Below are 20,002 nucleotides of genomic sequence, written 5' to 3'. Positions count from 1 at the left end.
CTTGAGACAGGGCAAAGATGAAGATACTACATTTGTTTTGAATCTTATCCTCAAAAGACATGTTCTATTGAAACTGTAATTACCATTCATTGTTCTTTTTCTGTAGAATCACCTCTAAGTGTCTATAACAGTCTACAAATAGAGTATTGTGCATTCATTGAATAATGTAACCGACCTTCAAACGAATCGCTTACAAACAGCAAAAGAGTGCGCTAGATCTAAGTTAACAACAATAGCAAATACTTTTCTTTTAAAGAACCTGTTTTAAAATCTAATTGCAATATCAATCTGTATACGCCCATGACCTCATTTACCTTAGCAAAAAAATTCTACCAATAAAGTGTTTTTAGCTAATGTTGGGGATAAGACGTATTATTCTGCTGGCCTTTAAAGGTGGTCAGTACCAGACACGAGGGTGATTTAAATCTTATTTTAGTGTGAAAGAAATCATTTTAAAAACATGAGACCAGACGGTATCGCACGTTTTAAATGCATTTAAAGACTACCTTAACTTTAAAATTACTTATTATCATCTTTATCTTTGTTTAAATATAATTCATATAGAAATGGCAACAAACGTAAAAGCACTGAAAACAAACAATACATTTTTATGTTTTTGTAATGCTGAATTCAAATATGTTATTTATTTTGTAGCCCCTTAAATATCTCGATAAGTTATATTTCTTAATGAAGTAAAGAATATAAATTTTTTTAAATTACCTACAATGTAATTTTAGCTAATGATGGGAATAAGAAGTATTATTTTTCTAGCATTTTAGGTAGTTAGTACGAGACACGGAGTGTGAAAAAAAGTAGTCTAAAAACATGAGGCTAGTCTTTTATGAGCTTAAGGATTATCTAAAATTTTGAAATTGCTTCTTACCATCTTGTCTCCTTAGTATAATGTAACTTACATGTAAATGATACCAAATATAAAACATTGATAACAAACAATACATTTTTATGGATGCTGTGGTGCTGAAATTAATTGAATTATATATTTAGAGACCACTTAAATAGGTCCTAACTCACGTGCAAAAAAAATATTTTTATTTTAATAAAGTAAAGATTTCAAGTAGTTAATTTAGAATTTAAATGTGTGGTATTTATTCACGGAATCTTCGGTTCAAACAGCACTTTGGAAGGAAAAATCTACATTTTTAGTGCAATTCTTACTTTTGCAACTTTCTTTTAAAAACTTTTTATTATTATATAATTGTTATTTTCATTGGAGACAAAAAAAACATTTTCAAAATATTTCATTGGAATCTAAGATCTGTTGGAATTTTCATTTTAAAATTATGGTAAAATAACCGACAGCAGTCAGCCTATTTAATTCATCGTTAAGTTCACGATAAAGAACATTTTTTAATTTCACTGCTTTGAAACCATTTACAACTAGTATTGATAAGACACAATGAATAAAAAACTATACGGGTTTTTAACGTTTTTAACCATTTACAACTATCATGGTTTCAAAACCGTGAAAAGGAAGTTCTGGAGATCAGAGATGGTTGGAGGACATTGGAATCTCCTCATGTGTTGAAGGGAATGGAGGTAATATTGTGGTGTCAACGCTGGGTCTCAAACCCCCGTTCTCATGGTCATGAGATTGACAGATTAGCCCTCTCTGCTATAATATGTACGCATCAGTATGGAACTAAGTAGCTTCATTAGGTCGGTCTAGTTGGTGAGATAAAATTGTGCTTGTTTAACCGTATTAGGGGAAAGCAGTTAATAAACGGTTTTTCTCACAATTAACAGTTTGAATACCATCTTATTTATAGTTATTGAACTGTTTTGTTTGAATACGTTAAAATAACAAAGAAATTGTTATTTAACCGTTTTTTCAGAGAAATTTCTACAGTGCATAACACAATCTGAGTAAAGTGATCCATGCCACCGAAAAATAAACTTTAAAATGTTTACTAAAGCATTTATCATAATTATCTGTTTGACAAAAAAGTAAAATTTGAATAAAATTTTAAAAATAATTTTGCCCATTAAATGATAAAATGCTGGTTAGAACGAATGGGAGAAAATTGGGCTAAGTTTGGTTTTGATCATGGAGCTTTCCATATTAAAGAGTTTATACCTTTCCCTTACGCAAAGGAAACTTTATATTTTCTGCAATTTTATCCTTTCTCAATGCATGGCAAATGTACTTTGAAAGAGGCGATGAATTTAGCAAATCAAGTGGTTTGAATTAAATTAGATAAATTTATGTCAGCATTCAAAATCAGCAAAATCAATTTTTACGATTTTATGTCTCTTATTCTGATGCTGCGTTGAGATGTAATGTTATGATATGTCATGCAATGTTATGCAGTGATGTTATATTATGTTACTCTGAAAAAAAAATTTCAAAAACTATCAGAATATGGTAAAATGAACAGAGGTTTTGTCTTTATAGAATCATATAAAAGATAGATAATTTTTACAGGCGCGCTTTAGTAATGATTTTGATCAAATTAACAATGAAATACGGTTTTATAATAAATAAATGATAAAATTTGGTCATTTTTGTCATCATTTTCTAAAGTATGGCTAAACTTTTAAGAATAGTAACATATTTTTTTATTAATAAGGTACTAAAGAGTATTTAAGATTCCATTTAAGATTCCATTTAAGATACAAAAAAGCAAATATATATAGCTTCTATTTACCACAATTAAATCAAAATGAACCGCTGCATAAGAGCTTAAGTATTTTATACGCTTTCAGTTATGTGTTATAAATAGTAATTGTTTTTAAATGTGTTTTCAGTCTAAACATATAAAAATCGTCAAAGTTTGCGTGCAGTCTTAACATAAATCTTTTGCACCTCGTAAATAAAATACACAACAGATGAATCTATGCAAATATGCATATACTTAATTAGCTGCATATACATCTGTTTACAAAGGCATACATTTCACACTTAATGCATTTTCTGTTATGTTTTGAATAAACATATTTATTTATTTATTTTTACTTTTTTTGACCGATTTTATATTTACATCGCTAAATTGTTGGTTTGATGCCTAATTTTCGCAGCGTTATGGAAAGGATGCATAAATTTAGTATTTTACAGACATATTTTGAGTTTAAAAAGGAAAACCTCTGATTTTTTTTAACTTAATAATAAGGTATATTTCTAAAATTATGTATTTCATAATAAAATAAAAATTTATATAAGTCTAACGTATTTTAAAATTATCATTGAAAAAACATTTAAATTAGCATAAATTTCACGAATTGAAATTTGAAAGCTTTCATCTGAATTTTCAATGAATTTAAAAATTGAATTTTCCTAAATATAAAAACGAAACTGAATAAAACATGATTTGAAACGCTGCTATGCAATTGTAGTACAATTTGATTACTTGAAATTCTTTTTGATTTATTACTTAAAAGTATGATTTTTTGCTTATTCATATTACTATAAACAAAGCATACAGACTAATATAAATAAAATGACCGTAAAAAGACTGTAAAATGGATATGTGAAACCGTAAAAAGAGTTTGGCACCGTAAAAAGACTAATTAAAATGGTTAAGATTTTGACTTAAATAGTGTACTAGATCACACATTTTTATAATTGAAGAGCTAAATGGAAAAATACGTTAAATGTTATTATGAAAAAACTCCATTTTCAAAACGGAAAACATGTTATGATTGGCTGTAAATAACATAAGACATTAATTTATGCTGTTGTCTTTAAATAAATGGGTTGGCAATAGGAAAAAACTATGGGGTGCTATGGGATAATATTGTATGGATGAACCAACTAAAAATGATTTTCCTGTCATTTTTTAAAATGTCATTAACACATTATTGTACTAAGCTTTTAAATAATCATAATTTACATTCTAATAGTCTCTTCTTAAAGAATTGTAAAAAACATGACAGATTTTAAAAGAATTGTAAAAAACATGACAAATTTTAAAAGAATTGTAAAAAACATGACATTTGGTGTTTTTAGTTCTCAAATTTTCAATCTATATTCTACGATTTACAATGGTTTTTAATGCTTAGAAATGTAACGGTGAAAATGCTTAAATATAAAAATTAAGAAAGAATTTAGTTTTAAAATTAATGTCTAAAATAAAAATCTGACGTTGTAAAATAATTTGTCATTAAAGGAAATTCCGCAATTGAGTCACATAAAAAGCTTAAGGTTTCCGTATTCCGCAAATTATTTATTTCAAAAAATAATAAGCGAAATAAAATTGGCTTATTTTGTTTAATTGATACTAATCATGCTGTTTGTATTAAAAAAATACCTGTATTAGAGAATATCCTTGATGATTCAACCACAATGAGATGAAGTTCCGAGAATTAGATATAGCAAATCATGTTTTCATGCCAGAGTTTCGGCGGAGCGTTATAATGATGTTTAAAAAATTAAATAAATAAATTGTTGAAAGATCCTATGAAATGACGCCTATTCGTTTAAAAATGGGTGTGTGTAAATTTATTTTAATAATCTTTTAGGTCAAACTGAGCAGGAAAGACCCATTTTCATGCATAACCAGCACCACTTTTATGATAAGGAAAGAAACTTTTAACGCTTAGAACAGGTTTCTTTAATTTTACAATTAAGGAACTCACAAAGCAAAAACTTATTAGCATAAGAATGTAGTAAAAAAATTTTAAATTATGGTGAAATGATTTCAAGCACCGCAGATTTGTAGATTAGTAACTACAGTACTTAATTAAAATCTTATGGGGATATTGTTACTTGTAACTGTTTTCTTTGATGTGTTTCAGTACAGTGCAAAAATTAAAAAACCTTGGCTTCGTAATTTTGAATAACTAAATGCAAAATTTGAGCGAAATCCGTCGAACAGTTCCCGAATTTGAAATTTATGACTTTTTTTTTTAAATTCAAGTTTACAAGAACTATTCTACCATTTTCGCAGAAATATTGTATTTTGCCATTAAAATTTGAATTCTTTAAAAAGGATTTTAAAAAATTTTGTACTTTACAAATTCAAAATGTTTTCGACTATTATTAATAAAATAATAAAAAATAGTAAATATTAGATTAAAGTTATATTTTGATGGACATATCTTTGGATAAACGAATTTCTTAATTATGCGCAAAAATTCCAATTCACTTAAAAAGTTCTCGAGAAATGAAGAAATACACAAAAAGTACAAGTAACATTAAGGGATCCAAACTTTGGACCACTCTAATGCCCAAGCTATTGTGAACATATATTCCAGATTGCGGTTACCCCTATATTTTGGGTATCAAAAATCCGAATTCGTCGAAAAAAAGTTATGTTTATTTAGAGAAAGAAAGTAGGTTTTTATATAACTTAAATAGGAAAGTAGGTTTTTATATAACTTTTATATTCGTCTGCTCTTAATTAATTTTATTTTTATTTTATAACCATCGTTGAACAGCAGACCCAATTTTTTTGGGTTTATGACTGCTAATGTTCAACTCCGTGACCTTGTAATTTTGGACCAAATCCAGAAGACAGGGAATCTCCTGGAACAAGTAGTGGGAAAAATTTGCCTTCTTGGAGGACTTTTTGATGAAATTAATCCGAATTTGCGTTACATGGAGAGGAAAACCACGAAAACCACCCACTGTTTGCCCGACGGCAAGAGGACTCTAACCCATGATCCGTCTAACACTGGAGATACTTTACGTCTGCACTGTGGTCGATGCAAGCCGGAGGCGGAATTCGTAACAACCAACCATCACTGGGGTTCGAGTCTGGTGCACCTCATTGAAAGGCGAACGCTCTATCACCTGAGCCATCGCGGCTCATTTTAAATAATTAGCATACTTGAAGTCATCCCTTAAAACTATTAAAATTGATTTCTAGAACGTGAAGATCTTATTTGATCAAAAATTTCAAAGTGCTCCATTTTTTTTTTTTTTTTTTTTTTTTTTTTTTTTTTTTTTGTTTAATTCTTTAAAACTTCAGTGAGCTTAGTTTCACCTCTCCTAGGAGCAAGAATGAAATTTGAATAAGTTGAATAACAATATCTTGAAGCTACTACACTACAAAAAATTCCGGATCAAATTACGGTAAAAAGTACCCTCACTCAAGGTCCCGGTGCTTTTTTGCGTAAAATCCATTCTTACCGCAACATTGCTACGGAACAGAAAATCTGATGTACCGCAATTTTCGCAGTAATAATTGGCGTAAAGTAACTGAATCACTCTAATTAGATAAATATAACTGTAAAAATTGCTGTATAATATTTTATGATAAAAATGGATTTACATAAAATGTATGGATGAAGCACCCAAAGTGTCAATAGTATATTCCGAAATTTTATCCAGAATTTTTTATAGTTTTCGATGTTCTTAATACCAACATTATTGCGTGCTTAATTTAAGGAAATAAACCGTGTTGTAAAAAAAAATGGGTGCAAAGATAAAAGAGGTGCTTTGAGATCATGATTTTTGCATGAAGAAAGTAAAAACCTTGAAAAATTGTAGTTCATGAAAATTACTATCGTTGAGGAAAAAAAACATTGAAGTTATAATTGTGCACGTTAAGTTACGCATGAAGTTATGCTTGTAATTTTCCTTATTAAATTATAGAATTGAATTACATATTGAGTTTTGGAGCCGGTCACAGCTATAATACGGCCAAACATAAATAATGATAAACACCTATGGTAATGAAATAAAATTATGTTACATACTAAATCTGATGCAAAAACAAAAATTAAAAAGAAGAAATCAAACAAAACAACAAATAGGAAGAAAAACAATTACATATATTAATTACATTCTATATACATAAAAATTATATATATATATATATATATATATATATATATATATATATATATATATATATATATATATATATATATATATATATATATATATATATATATATATATATATATATATATATATATATATATAGTTCCGTCACCAATAATTGGTATGACAGTAGGAGACACCGTAACTAGAACTATTGTATAAGGGATCAAAAATCTAAATACTTACTTCGTACTAAGTTTTTGTTTCCATAAAAATACAAAATTATTCTAAATATAAATACGTAACAAAATCAATCTAAATAAATATTTGTCGAATAACTAATTTTTTTAACACTATTTAAATTATTACTTAAGACAATCAAACAAAATGCGTCTAAATAAATACTTGACGTATAAATTTAACGCTACTTAAATTATCACTTAAAGACAATCTAACAAAAGAAGCTATTGCATTGCCAATGCATCGAGAAATACTTGTGTTTATAGTATCACATAAGAGAATTATTTATATACATTTTAAATATTAAATGTAATAAAATTGAACAGTGTTATATCCTAAATCTAACGTAAAAGCAAAAATGAAAAAGAAAAAGTAAACAAAACAAACAAAATTTTACAAAGGCACCTCAAGTATATGCAACAAATTGCAACAAATATTTAAGTTAAGAAGAAATAATAATAAAATAACTAAAAAATTATTGGGTTCTAATTTTTGAATCTCAATTAAATGCATACGAATAGAACAGTGTTTTTGAAAATTATTTCTAATATAAAATAACATTAAAATTATTATTATATAATAATTTGATAAACCTATCAAAACTAGTTGGAAATTTATTTATATAACAAGTGCAGTAAAGTTTTACAATGATAATACTAAAATTATTTTATTGATACTAATTTCCTCAGTGACCACAATTTAATTAAACCACACTTTAATTAATTAAACCACACTTTGACCACAATTCAATTTTGACAATTTAATTAAACATTTCCTAAATTATTATTAAAAGTACAACAAACTCGTGCTACCTTTATTAAAGAAAATGCTCCATAAAAAGCAAATGCTACGATTTATTTTTCTTTGTCAGTCGAGTCTCAATAACTTCGTCGATAATTCTTCAAACAATTTTATTGTTTTGATATACAATTCATATTTAGTCTTTATTTTTAGTATTTTTACAATTATATTTAGTCTTGTTCACGACTACAGTAACTTCACAGGAGTAATGACTATATTTCCCCCTTCATTTATCATGCTACGTGTTCATGCATCTGTCACGATTAGAACAAAATCGTGAGCGCAGGTAGTAAGCATGACAAATGAAGAAATGCAAGAAACAGTTTTCCAAAAATAAAACAGCAAAAAATTTGAAAAATGACTTAAATAATGTAGTTTTGTTTGTATACCATAAAAATATTTATATTATCCATCAAAAAGAATTTTTTACTTTCTAGGATTTTATGAATAAATATCACGAAATTTTAATTTTATTTATTAATTTAACTATTTGATGACATTTAATCATGATTCACTTTGAAAATTTTCATAATTTACTTAAACTAAAGGGATCTAGAATACATTTTTAACATGCTTATTTTTTCTTCTGTCTTATCATTAAATATGTATACAAAATTTGTTTGAAAGTTATTTTACAAGACAGTCAAAATTTTTAGAATTTAATTTTTTTTTTTTTGAAATATTATATATTTTTATTTTTTACACGAATTAAAATATTATAATTTTATATTAAAAGCTTTTAACTTAGTTTGAATTAAAAGATCCATACTTTATTTTATCTCTCAGCGTTTTTCCTATTCATATTTAAAAAAATAAATGAATTAAAAAAATAAAAATAAAAATTGGAAAAAAATTGATGGAATTGTTTTTTAAGTGATAAAACAAATCTAAAACCTTTCAAGATTTTTGTGTCTCAGCTTATATGCATATTAAAAAAAGGTGCGAAAAATCGGAGAAAATTAAAATCAAAAGTCTGTTACAAAAACTTTTAAAAATCGTTAAAATTAAAACGAAAAAATCTAGAAAAAACATGTTAAACATCGGTGAAAACTAAAATAAAAAATCTATTTTTAAAAAAAAATGTCAAAAATCACTGAAAATAAAAATAAAAGTATATATTTAAAAAGTATGTCAAAAATCGGTTAAAAATAAAATAAAAAATTTGTCCAAAATTGGAAAAACTCCAAAGCGATAAAAATGTGCGATAAAAATGCATGCAAATTTCAAGTTTATAACAGTTTTAACGCATCATAAAACAAAATCTTAAATTGGTCTTTATTTGGCGTTTACTTTTTTTCTCTTAAAATATCACAACAAAAAAACCTGACATTGGAAGAAAAAAATTTCAGCCCATTTTTTTTCATAAAAAAAAGTAATTGCAGTTACAGTTTTAACTTTCTATAAAACATTTTTTTTTCCTCCTTGCATCCTTTTTCTTTAAATACCAGAACAAAATCTACTAGCAGCGAAAACAAAATTGCTGCATTATTCCTAAAAAAAATCAATTTCATTTCTCCCAAAACAAATTTGGAAATATAAAACAAAATTTTAAATTGTTCTTTTTCTATCGGTGAATGTCTTTGTTACAATATTAGACCAAAACGTTTTGGAACTAGAACAAGCTGCTTAAATATGACATTTTCCTATATCATACATCACGATCATTTTGAATTCTCTTAAAAGAAGACAACATGTTGAAGAAAAATTAGTTGAAACAGGCAGGAATGTGCTTCATTTTCGAAATATTTAGTCCAAGGTTGAAACAATTTAACTTCGAGAATCCATCATATGTATCACCTTTAGAAAGACAAAGTCATTCCCCTTTGACGGAAGTTGCATTAGAAAAACTTGAAGGAGGAAATAGCGTACCTGCTGGTGTCCGGTGAGTTTTTATCCAGCGTATCTTTTTTTGAAGGACACATAACAAATTTATCTGATCTACGGATTTTATGCTCATTAGTCGATTCACGTTAAGGAACATTCTTTCATAACAATAAATTAATATTTGGAAAGAAAGTAAAAAGGAAAGGCTGTAATTTTTATTACTTAAAACTTTTGCAGTAAGTTTTTTCGAACAAAAATTGAACAATGAAAATGATTGTTAGCAGCTGTATTTAGTTAAGAATATTTTAAGCAGTAGTTATAGAATTTCTAACTTAAATTTACTTGAATAATTACTTTTTGCTAAATGTTAAGAGGAAGCATTCTTGACCAACCAACCAAGTAAATTTACACTTTTACATTGTAAGTTGTCACTCAAACAGACCATTTGTCCATTATCGGCTACTTTGGTTTTCATAGTTTTGTTTCTTACCTTTATTTTTCATTTTCCGTTAATACCTAAACGTTTTTTTATTTCAAATCACTTTTGTTTCTTCTCATTCTTGTCTGGCAAGTCAAGAAAATAGGCTCCTATTTTTGATGCGCTTGAAAGCTGTCAGATATTATTCTCTATTTATTTATTTTTGAAGAGAAAGAAGATTTTAATCAGGTAGTGAACTTGTATATACTTTTAGAATGATAAACTATTTTTCGCTGCAAGGAATTTTAACTTTTCTTAATAAGAAAATATAGGTCTAACTCTTAGTCCAAATTTTTTGTTATAACATAATATTTGTTAGATGTAAAAACAGCCTTATCAGCAAAAAAAATGGTTATTAAATTTACATTTTAGTTACTTATTTAAACAAGTAGATAAAGTTTTTTTTTTTTCATTTTGGTGTAGATTTTTAATAATAACTAATAAACTTCAGTTTCTCTCTAAAATATTTAAATGTTCAAAAAAAGTTACAATTTAGTGAAGTTTAAGAAATACAAAAACTAAGAAGGCGTCCTTTTTTTAAGAATAAATTATTACTAAAATATACCAAACACAAAAGAAAAATATCAATATATTTTAATAGCCTACCACGATTTTTTCAAATAACGTAAATCAAATAAATATTTAAGTTATGCTTAGTTCAGAAATAGAAATTGGAAAAATAAAATTATGGTTTTATTTCAGTATGTTAAATGATCGCAAAAACAGGCGTAATCAGGAATCATAAACATTAAAAAGTGAAATTCATTTTTAAATTACTTCTTTTTATTCACGTTATTTATTACACTTCCTGTATGATATTTCACACAAACACCAATTATAACTGGTTAAAATATTTCACAACAATTAAAACAAAGGATTTATTCATAGTAAAAAAGCAAAAGTAAACGAAAATAAAAAAACAGCTTTGAAAAAAAGGGAAATCACGAAAACGTTTGCTTTAGAACCAATAATATCCTTAATTCGTGAGTAAATGAATTATACGAAATGAATATTAATAACTATATGCAGGTTTAAACAACCGATGTAATCGCTGCTAACTATCAGAAAATTCTCATTTGCATGCGACCTTCAAATTTTAACATACTGCACAGATATTTTGTGTTTTGCATAATGGTGCTAACAGTTGTGATAGTTAGCATAAAACAATTAGGTATGCATTAAGAATAGACTTATAAATCTCAAGTTTTCATACGGAAGTAAAGAGTTATTACATTTACATGAATATCTTTTCTCCTTATGCACAATTTCTGACCTTTGACATTATTTATAAAAGATTTCATAACTTATAAAAATGAGCTTTGTTTAAACGTCTAATTAAACATCTGGCACCTCGTGACTAGAAATAGAAAGGAGAGATAGTATAATAACAATAAATGAATATGGAGATAGTAATTTATTTACTATCTATTTATGCCGTTATGCTTAAGGAAACACAATGCAGGTATCAGCAAGTTTTTTGATATAATCATTTAACCTTCATCAAAGACTATTTAAAAGAGATTACGAAATTAATCGAAGTGGGTCTTTAGAAAAAGTAACCAATTAATTTAATTTAACACTCATTGAATGGATTTTTTTTCTTCTGTTTCTGCTCATTTTTAAGAGTACTAATTGGTCATGTATATGCACTGACGTTAAGTAAATAGCATATAAGCCCGACCAATTAATTTAATACTATTTCTGTTCATTTTTAAGGGTACTAATTGGTCATGTCTATGCACTGATGTTAAATAAATAGCATATAAGCCGGAACAATTAATTTAATTATGTGTTTCTGCTCATTTTTAAGAGTAATTGGTCATGTATTTGCACTTTGCACTGATATTAAGTAAATAGCATATAAGCCCGATTAATTAATTTAATATAACACTCATTGAACAGATATGTTTCTTTTGTTTCTGCTCATTTTTAAGGGTGCTAATTGGTCATGTATATGCACTTATGTTAAGTAAATAGCATATAAGCCAGACACGACTGTACTGCGTTAAACTCAAGAAATAACTCTTGAAACAAAGTTTGAAGCAAAATTAAAAAAGGAGCCGTAAAAGAGAAAACAAATTCAAAAAAAGAAGAAAAGCTCACGATTTGTCTCGGCAGCATTGTAATGCTTCAGAAGTTTTTTTTTTTTCTTTTTTTTTTTTTGCAAGCAAATTAATTAAGTCTCAAACAACGCCATGCCCCGAACTTTAACTTTTACAAGCATAATATTAATTTACAGTTAGTGGAAATTCATTTTACGAGAAGAGTGGTGGCTCAGGGTATAGAGACTTCACCTCTCAATGAGTAGAACAAGGTTCGATTTTCAGCGATGGCTTGTCGATACGATTTCCCTACACGGCTCGCACCAACTACAGTGCTGACGTAAAATATCATCAGTGGTATGCAGGTCATGGGTTAGAATCCTCTTACCGACAGGCTATTCGTAGGAGAATTTCCTTTCCAAGTAATGCAAATGTGGGTTAGTTCCATCAAAAATTTTCCACTCAGACAAATTACTCCCCATATTTGATCCTGGACTTTCCTTGTCATCTGGATTGGGTTCAAAATTGCAAGGCTACGGAGTTGAACATTGGTTGCCGTAAACTCAAAATTGGGTCGGCTGTTCAATGACAGTTATAAATTGGGGTAGAATATATTTGACGATACCCCTTGATTCTCGCCAAGTTGTGATCGCGGTTGATCGCCAAGTTGAGCGATGTTGAAACCCAATCGTGATTCTGATTGGTTTAGATTTTAGCGTTATTTTTAAATGTTCAATGGTATATGTAATTTCAAGGGTCCGTTAGTTCTACGTTGGATACCGGCTGTTAAGGTAACTTTTGCTTCTGATCAGTAAGATCGAAGGTATGTGGGCAGTCATAAAAAAGGACTTTAGAAAAAAATGTCTCCGCCTGTCCGGTACCACAGACGCCATTTTCGATTCGTATTTCGCCGAATTTATGTGGCGATGGAGGTACACATATTCTATTCATGATGCTATTAGAGAACTCTGTGCACCTAAATCTGAGGATATTCAAGCTTAATAAAGAAGTTAGTTGTGTTTTTATTTTCCTTTTCTTTCTGTGCTGTCATCATTGATTTTTGTTTCGATTCATAATGCATTTTATTGGGTCTATTAATTTTGCTTATATTGTGTTCATTGCAATTTTATAAAGTTTTGGCCAATATTTTGTTGAAATTTTGCAATGTTTTATTAAAATATCATTATGTTTTGGCCGTTATTCCTGTTACCACGGTGTTCCGCGCAAACAGAACGGCGCTAAACATAAGTCGCCAATTTCGCCAAGGGGCACTCCCAAGTACATTTTTACCATAAATTGAAATACATATTGTAAGAAAACATTTACGGACAGACCTGTATTTTTATTTCCATAATAGCTTTACGGGCATAAATTTATTTTTACGGTCAGTAACTAGAACTCTTTTAATCAGTCAATAACCATAATCCAGGGGACAAATTTTTTAGAAAGCATATTTGAATAATCTGCCTTTTCAGCCCGACAATTTTCAAGAAAGATTTGACACAAAATGATTCCATGTATTGTTCAAGTTTTAATTTTGCAACTCATTTTCACACCATTAATTAATCTACCAGACATTGCGATTGTGAAAAAAGCCTTGAACGAGTAAAGCACTGTTCCGGCTGATTGGATAAAAATTACAATACGGTTATGGAGATTTAACTGTATCCTCTCCTCCTTAATAATCTTTTTTTTTTGTCTACTTTATAGATACATGAATAAGCTTGCATTCTTTTATGAAGAAAAACAAAAGCTCGTTTTAAAGGAACAGATAAAGCGACCGTGACCATATTGAATCATGTTAAATTGCATGACATCAAAATCGGGCAAAGTGTCTGTTCCGTTATTGTGTAAAACTTTAATAATTGAAATTATGCCTATATTCTACTAAAAAAAAGTGGATTATATGTACCAAGTATTCTCTAACCACCAACCTTAATATGTATTTTTAACATGCTTGTGAAAAATTAACTTATATAAAGCAAAATTTTGCGTTTCACCACGCGTGAGGGAAAAAAAGAAATATTTATCGAATCATTGTCAAGGTCGTTGATACTAAAGGTTCTACTAATTATTTAAAATCAATTTATTTGTCCAAAGAAAACAAAGGCATTTCAGTTATAATTTCTATAAATTTTTGTTATAAAAAAATCAAGAACAACGATTATATCTATAAAAATTCGTAATTTTTTCAATTCCTTGTTTACTAGTGAATAGTGTTTTTTAATTCTTTTGTTATGAACATATAGTTGCACCAAAACTACATAAATATATAACAGCGTTTAAAATATCTAGGGTAAAATATGTGAGCATAAAGGCAGACATAAATGATAGTTAGACGTCTAAAAGTTTTCCCTAATTTTTTCTCTCGTAAGTCTTAAATGGCATACATCTTTGGTTAAACTAAATTAATAGCGTCATTCAGCAAGAACCAAATTATTGAAGTAGATAAAATAAATTATTTTGGCGTTAGTAAAATAAACGTAAAATTCCATTGACACCATTAACTATACCTTTATCAAAATAATTATATATTGCTCTAAAATAAACTTAATTAAAATATTGGACATTCGTCCTCATTCAAATATATACTATACGAAAAATAATATTATATTAATTTTCATGTACATTGCCGCTTTCAAAGACCATTTATTTGGCTAATAAAATGTGCATAATCCCCAACTAAACATTGTTGAAATTAATTACAAATAAATAACGAAAACAATGCAAATATTTGTTATCGAGCAGAATTGTTGTAAAACATTAATATCAACTTTAAGCATATAATACATATTAATATCAGCATCAATTCTAATCATATTCCTAAAATTTTTAAAGAAAAAAAATTAAAAAAGTTTTATTAAACAGTTAACTACTACAAATTTGCTAACTCTGTAAGAATAGAAAATGCGATTTAAAAAATATCTTAAAGCTATTTTTAATTGAAAAAACCAACAGCACCTGTTGTATTCTCTCATAAATAAAAGAAAAATCAGTGTGGTTGTGATTTCAATAACACTAGTACTCTGGTTAATAATTTGTAGAAATACGTTTACTTTTGTGGTTTGTGGAAGTACACTTTAAGTGACATTTTAAAAATCAGTGAAGTTAATGAAAGTAGTAATCAGTTAAGTGACATTTTTATACTCAAATTTCAAAGCTTAAAATCATCTTTTAGACAATTTCAAATGTAGAAGGATGATTTTTTAGCATGTTCTAAAGATGAAACCATACCAGGGAAAAAGCCTTATGTCACAAATTCTGGTTCCCTTCCATTACTAATTTAAAATTTAAAATAAAGAAAAAGTTATTTCAAGCAAACCTAAAGTAAACCTATTTAAACTTGAGTAAACCTAAGCAAATCCAGATTGAAACTAGAGTTTTAATTGCAGTCAAAAATTCACAATATATTAAATTTAAAATTAGTTATGGAGGTGAAGAGACGAAAAGTTTCTACCGCAGTATGGCTTCCTTTTAAAATGGATCTAATAAAAGAAATATTTTGACAGACATTTTCCTAAAGCTTGTACTCGAAATAAAGTTCATTTTCTCAAAATGACTGAAATATTAAGTAATATAGTCATCAACTAAGCTCTACAATTCCTCTCATAATTGACAAATGCATAATTCTCCATATCGCTATACTTACACGCTGTTAGAAATTTCTTGGAAAAGTGGATAAATAACAATTTATTAAATTTTTATTTTACCATATACGAACAAGACAGTCAAATAATCATAAATAAGATGACATTTAAGCTGTTAACTGTGAGAAAAACCGTTTATTAAATTCTTCCACCTAATACGGTTAAACAACCAGAATTTTATCCCACCAACTATGCTCCTAATGAAGCAACAAAGCATTCTTTGCAGACGGATACATATTATAGCCGAGAGAGCTATTCTGTCTATCTCATGTCCGACAAAATGGGGGTTCAAGTCACACCACAATTTAACACCACAATATTTTCTCCATTCCCTTCAACACACGATATCCTGCAACCCAGAATCCTGCACTACCTAATTTGTGACACTTGGCTCTTCAAATACGATACTCTCATTCATGCGTAGATTCATGTCTTTGATTTTTTTGTCAGCACCATAAAGCTGCTAAACTATCTCCTAAGTCCTGTTATATTCCCTTTTTTACTGTTTTGAAAAAATGCTGTTTCCAATATGGTTAAAAAGCCGTCATTGTATTCAAAGTTTTTTAATCATTCTAGTTGAAAATGGTATCAAAACCGTAAAGGTAAAAAATGTTCTTTACCGAAAATTTTAATGTTAATTGGATGGACCAACTGCTGCCAGTTATTTTACTATAATTTTGAAATTAAAATTCTAACATTGGAGGACTGCACACTTTTCCTGCCATTTCTGACATTTAAACACCAATACTTTCTACATTCTCATAACAGTACACTGCATGAGATACAGAGCAACAAAGTGTTCCAAAAAATTTATACTTTCACCGTATTTTGTTATGAATACCTTTATGGATTTATTAAAACAATTTCATAGTAATGAACCAGTAGTTACGGATAAAAAAGCTGTAAATAGTTAAGAATTTATAAAAACAATTAATTGAATTCATGGCTACATTGAAACTATGCACATGTATTCATATTTAAGAAATAAATAGTTAAAGCATAATATACTTACATTAAGTAAAATCTTATAAATGAATTCTTAAAATCAATGATCAAAAATATGCTGTCTTAGCAGGCAAATAGAAATTATCTTGATTTAGGATACCTCTTTATTTAGACGTATTGCTGAAACTAGGGTATTTTATTTAAGGAGAAATCAGAAAATTTTAACTGTTGTCATTATCTAAAAAAACTCAAATATTAAAACAAGTTTTTACGTTTTTTTAGTAAATATTACAATTGATGCAGTGTCATTTATTATAATGGTTACTTGTACAATAAAGTCTACAGTTCGAGAAGAAATTTTATGAGGAAATCTAACGACTACGAAGCATTCGATAAATATTTTTATGGAACGTAGAATACTAAAAAAGGGTAACATTGGCTTTGAGCTGATCATTAGTAATTCTCAAAGTCACGGTTACAACGAAAATAAAATATATCATTAAAAACATATCAAAAATCATACAGATATTATTTATTTTTAGGCTATAAAATCATTCTTGAAACATAAGTAGGGTTTTTTGTGCTAACTTTTGTGTATTTAATACTTTCTTTTGTAACTAATTGAAAATGTTCAATAAAATTAATCAATAAAAGAATACGAATGATTTATTGACGAAATTGATCAGGATAGAAAGTTGTAAATTGAGAAAGAAATTGAGGAATTATAAAATTGGGTCCTCGAACAAAATATCACCAACTAAATAATTCCCTAGGTGATATTCAACTTACAATAATCGTGTGTAGTCAACTAGTGTTAATAAATGGTCATATTTCATGACAACAACAGCCCTTTATAAATCCACAATGTTTGAAATTTTTCTGAAAAAAATGTTTAAATACCAATTTATTTAATTATTAACATACCATATTCAAATAAAAGAGTAAAATAACTGTAAAATAAGTTGGTATTCAAACTGTTAACTGCGAGAAAAACCGTTTATTAACTTTTTTCACCTAATACGGTGAACAGAATTGTATCGCACCAACTAAACCCACCTAATGAAGCCACTTAGCTCTCGGCTGATGGGTGCATATCACCGAGAGGGCTAATCTGTCCATCTCATGACCAACAAAACCGGGGTTTGAATCCCCACTTTGACATCACAATATTTCCTCCATTCCCTTCAACACATGAAAAGTTTCCAGAGTCTTGCACTACCTAATTTGTGACACTGGACAGTTACTATTTTGAAACCATGCTGTTTTTTACTGTTTTGAAACCATACTAGATGTAAACGGTTAAAAAACCGTGTAGTTTTGTATTCATGGTTTTTAACCATACTAGTTTTAGACGTTTTCTGAAGCCATGAAGGTAAAAAAAAATTTACCGTACACTTTATGATCAATTGGATGGACATACTGCTGCTGGTAATTTTGCTATTATTTTAGAATAAAAAATCCAACATTGTAATGATACATTTCAAAGTCGCATCCCCCTCCCTCTTCAACGTGCTAAATACTCGTACACAAGAAACACATTTTTACTTAGGTGCCGAAAGTTCCCATAAAAAGCTTTTCTTACGTTATTCAACAACAAACAAAGCTGAAACCAGTTTTGCAACAACTATTTTTTTTTTCGTTACACCCTAGAGAAAGATATATAAATAATATATCTTCAACTTTATTTGTTTAAGCTTAGTATTTCTATGAGAGTAAAAGAACGTTTGTCCTTGAGAATACTTCCGTGTACATTTTCTTTCATTTCGTCTTAGTTATTAAAAGGAACAAGTTTGTAACTACCCTCAGTAATAACTTTGTCATAGAAAACGCTAAACAGTTACACTGTTAGAATTTTCATTCTAAAACTATTGTAAAATAACTGGTAGCAGTCTGTCCATCCAATTAACGGTGAAGTTTACGGAAAAAACATTTTTTCACCTTTACGTTTTTAAAAACGTTTACAACTAGTATGGTTAAAAAAAACACTATGAATACAAATCTACACGATTTTTTAACTATTTACGACTAGAATGGCTACAAAACCGCACAAAAAGAAATTTAACTGGACATAATGGATAGTTTAGCAGCGTAATAGTGTCATCAGCGTTGTGGTGCTTAATGTGAGAATCGTATTCTAATATCCTAGGTTCACAAATCGGGAAGGGCAAGACACTAGAAATTCTTCATGTGCAGAAGGGAATGGTGAAAATATCGTAGCGTCAATGCTGAGACTCAAACCCCCATTCCGTCAATCATAAAATTGACAAATTATTCCTCTCGCCTATTACATGTACCCATCAGCAGGGAACTAAGTGGCTTCCTTAGGTGGATCTAGTTGGTGTGATAAAATTCTGGTTGTTAAACCATATTAGGTGAAAGCAGTTGATAAACGGTTTTTCTCACCGTTGACATTCAGAATACCATCTTATTTATGATTATTTGACTGTTTTGTTTAAATATGGTAAAATAATTAAATAAATTGGTATTTAAGCATTTTTTTTCAAAGAAATTTCAAACAGTGTAGATTTATATAGGGCTGTTGTTGTCATAAAATAGTACTTTTTATTTATTATTATTAGTTGACAACACACGATTATAAGTTGAATATCATTCATGGAACTATTTAGTTGGTGATATTTTGTTCAAAGATCCAACCATTTTTTTCGAGAAATTTCTAAGAGTGTAGAGAAACTATTGAAGGGGAATTCTTTTTAAACTACATAAAATTTCAAAATGTGAAGAATAAAAAAAATAAGTTCAGATAAACCAAATGAAAACTATAAAGTTTCAAACGCTGATTTTAAAAAAAAATCTAATTGCAAATTTTGGCATGATTAACTGCTTTTATAGAGAGGGTAAGTAATCCGGTCATAATTTACTTGTAATCTGATGTTCAGGAAAAAAGTTGTCAGCACTTGAAACTTGTTTATTATTGGTTTACCTCATTTTTTTTTTTACTTCAACTTTTAAATTAGAGTAATTAAAAGAGAATTTATTATGAAGGGTTTCTCCGGTTAGCATAGCGTCCTCTATATCGAGGAAAGAGCTCTTTACGTCAAATTATTTTAAACCTACATAAGTAGTTTAAAATTTGAAATATAGAAAAAAAATAGTTCAGGTCAACATAGAGTTAACAATGGAGTTTCAAATGCTGCAAAATAATTTCAAAATAACAAAAGCAAATGGCAAAATATTCAAGAAATTGTGGCGATTTCAAAATATCATAAAAAATTATGGCAGGATTGCTTATGGATACGCAATGGGGAAGTTATAGTCTAATAATTTGTTTGTGTTTTGATAT

General features: G+C 28.3%; 1 protein-coding gene across 3 annotated transcripts in view; it reads right to left on the bottom strand.

Annotated features, from left to right (window-relative positions):
* The window catches only part of LOC107457100 (ferric reductase 1), a 97,999-nt gene that overhangs the window by 67,977 nt on the left and 10,020 nt on the right, over window positions 1-20,002 (bottom strand). Inside the window, exon 1 of one of the 3 annotated variants that reach the window (XM_071181484.2) lies at window positions 16,769-16,884. The exons of 1 other annotated variant lie outside the window; for it this stretch is intronic. The gene's annotated coding sequence lies outside the window, so the exon portion shown is untranslated. Of the gene's footprint in view, window positions 1-4,265; window positions 4,402-16,768; window positions 16,885-20,002 lie in introns of those variants that run through there. One more of the 3 variants, XM_071181483.2, reaches the window with a different exon arrangement.

Source organism: Parasteatoda tepidariorum, chromosome 8, assembly GCF_982258835.1.
Source record: "Parasteatoda tepidariorum strain Cologne lab strain chromosome 8, Ptep-v5.0, whole genome shotgun sequence".
In the NCBI taxonomy this organism is placed as follows: Eukaryota; Metazoa; Arthropoda; class Arachnida; order Araneae; family Theridiidae; genus Parasteatoda; species Parasteatoda tepidariorum.
This window is presented reverse-complemented; position numbering and strand designations above follow the sequence as displayed.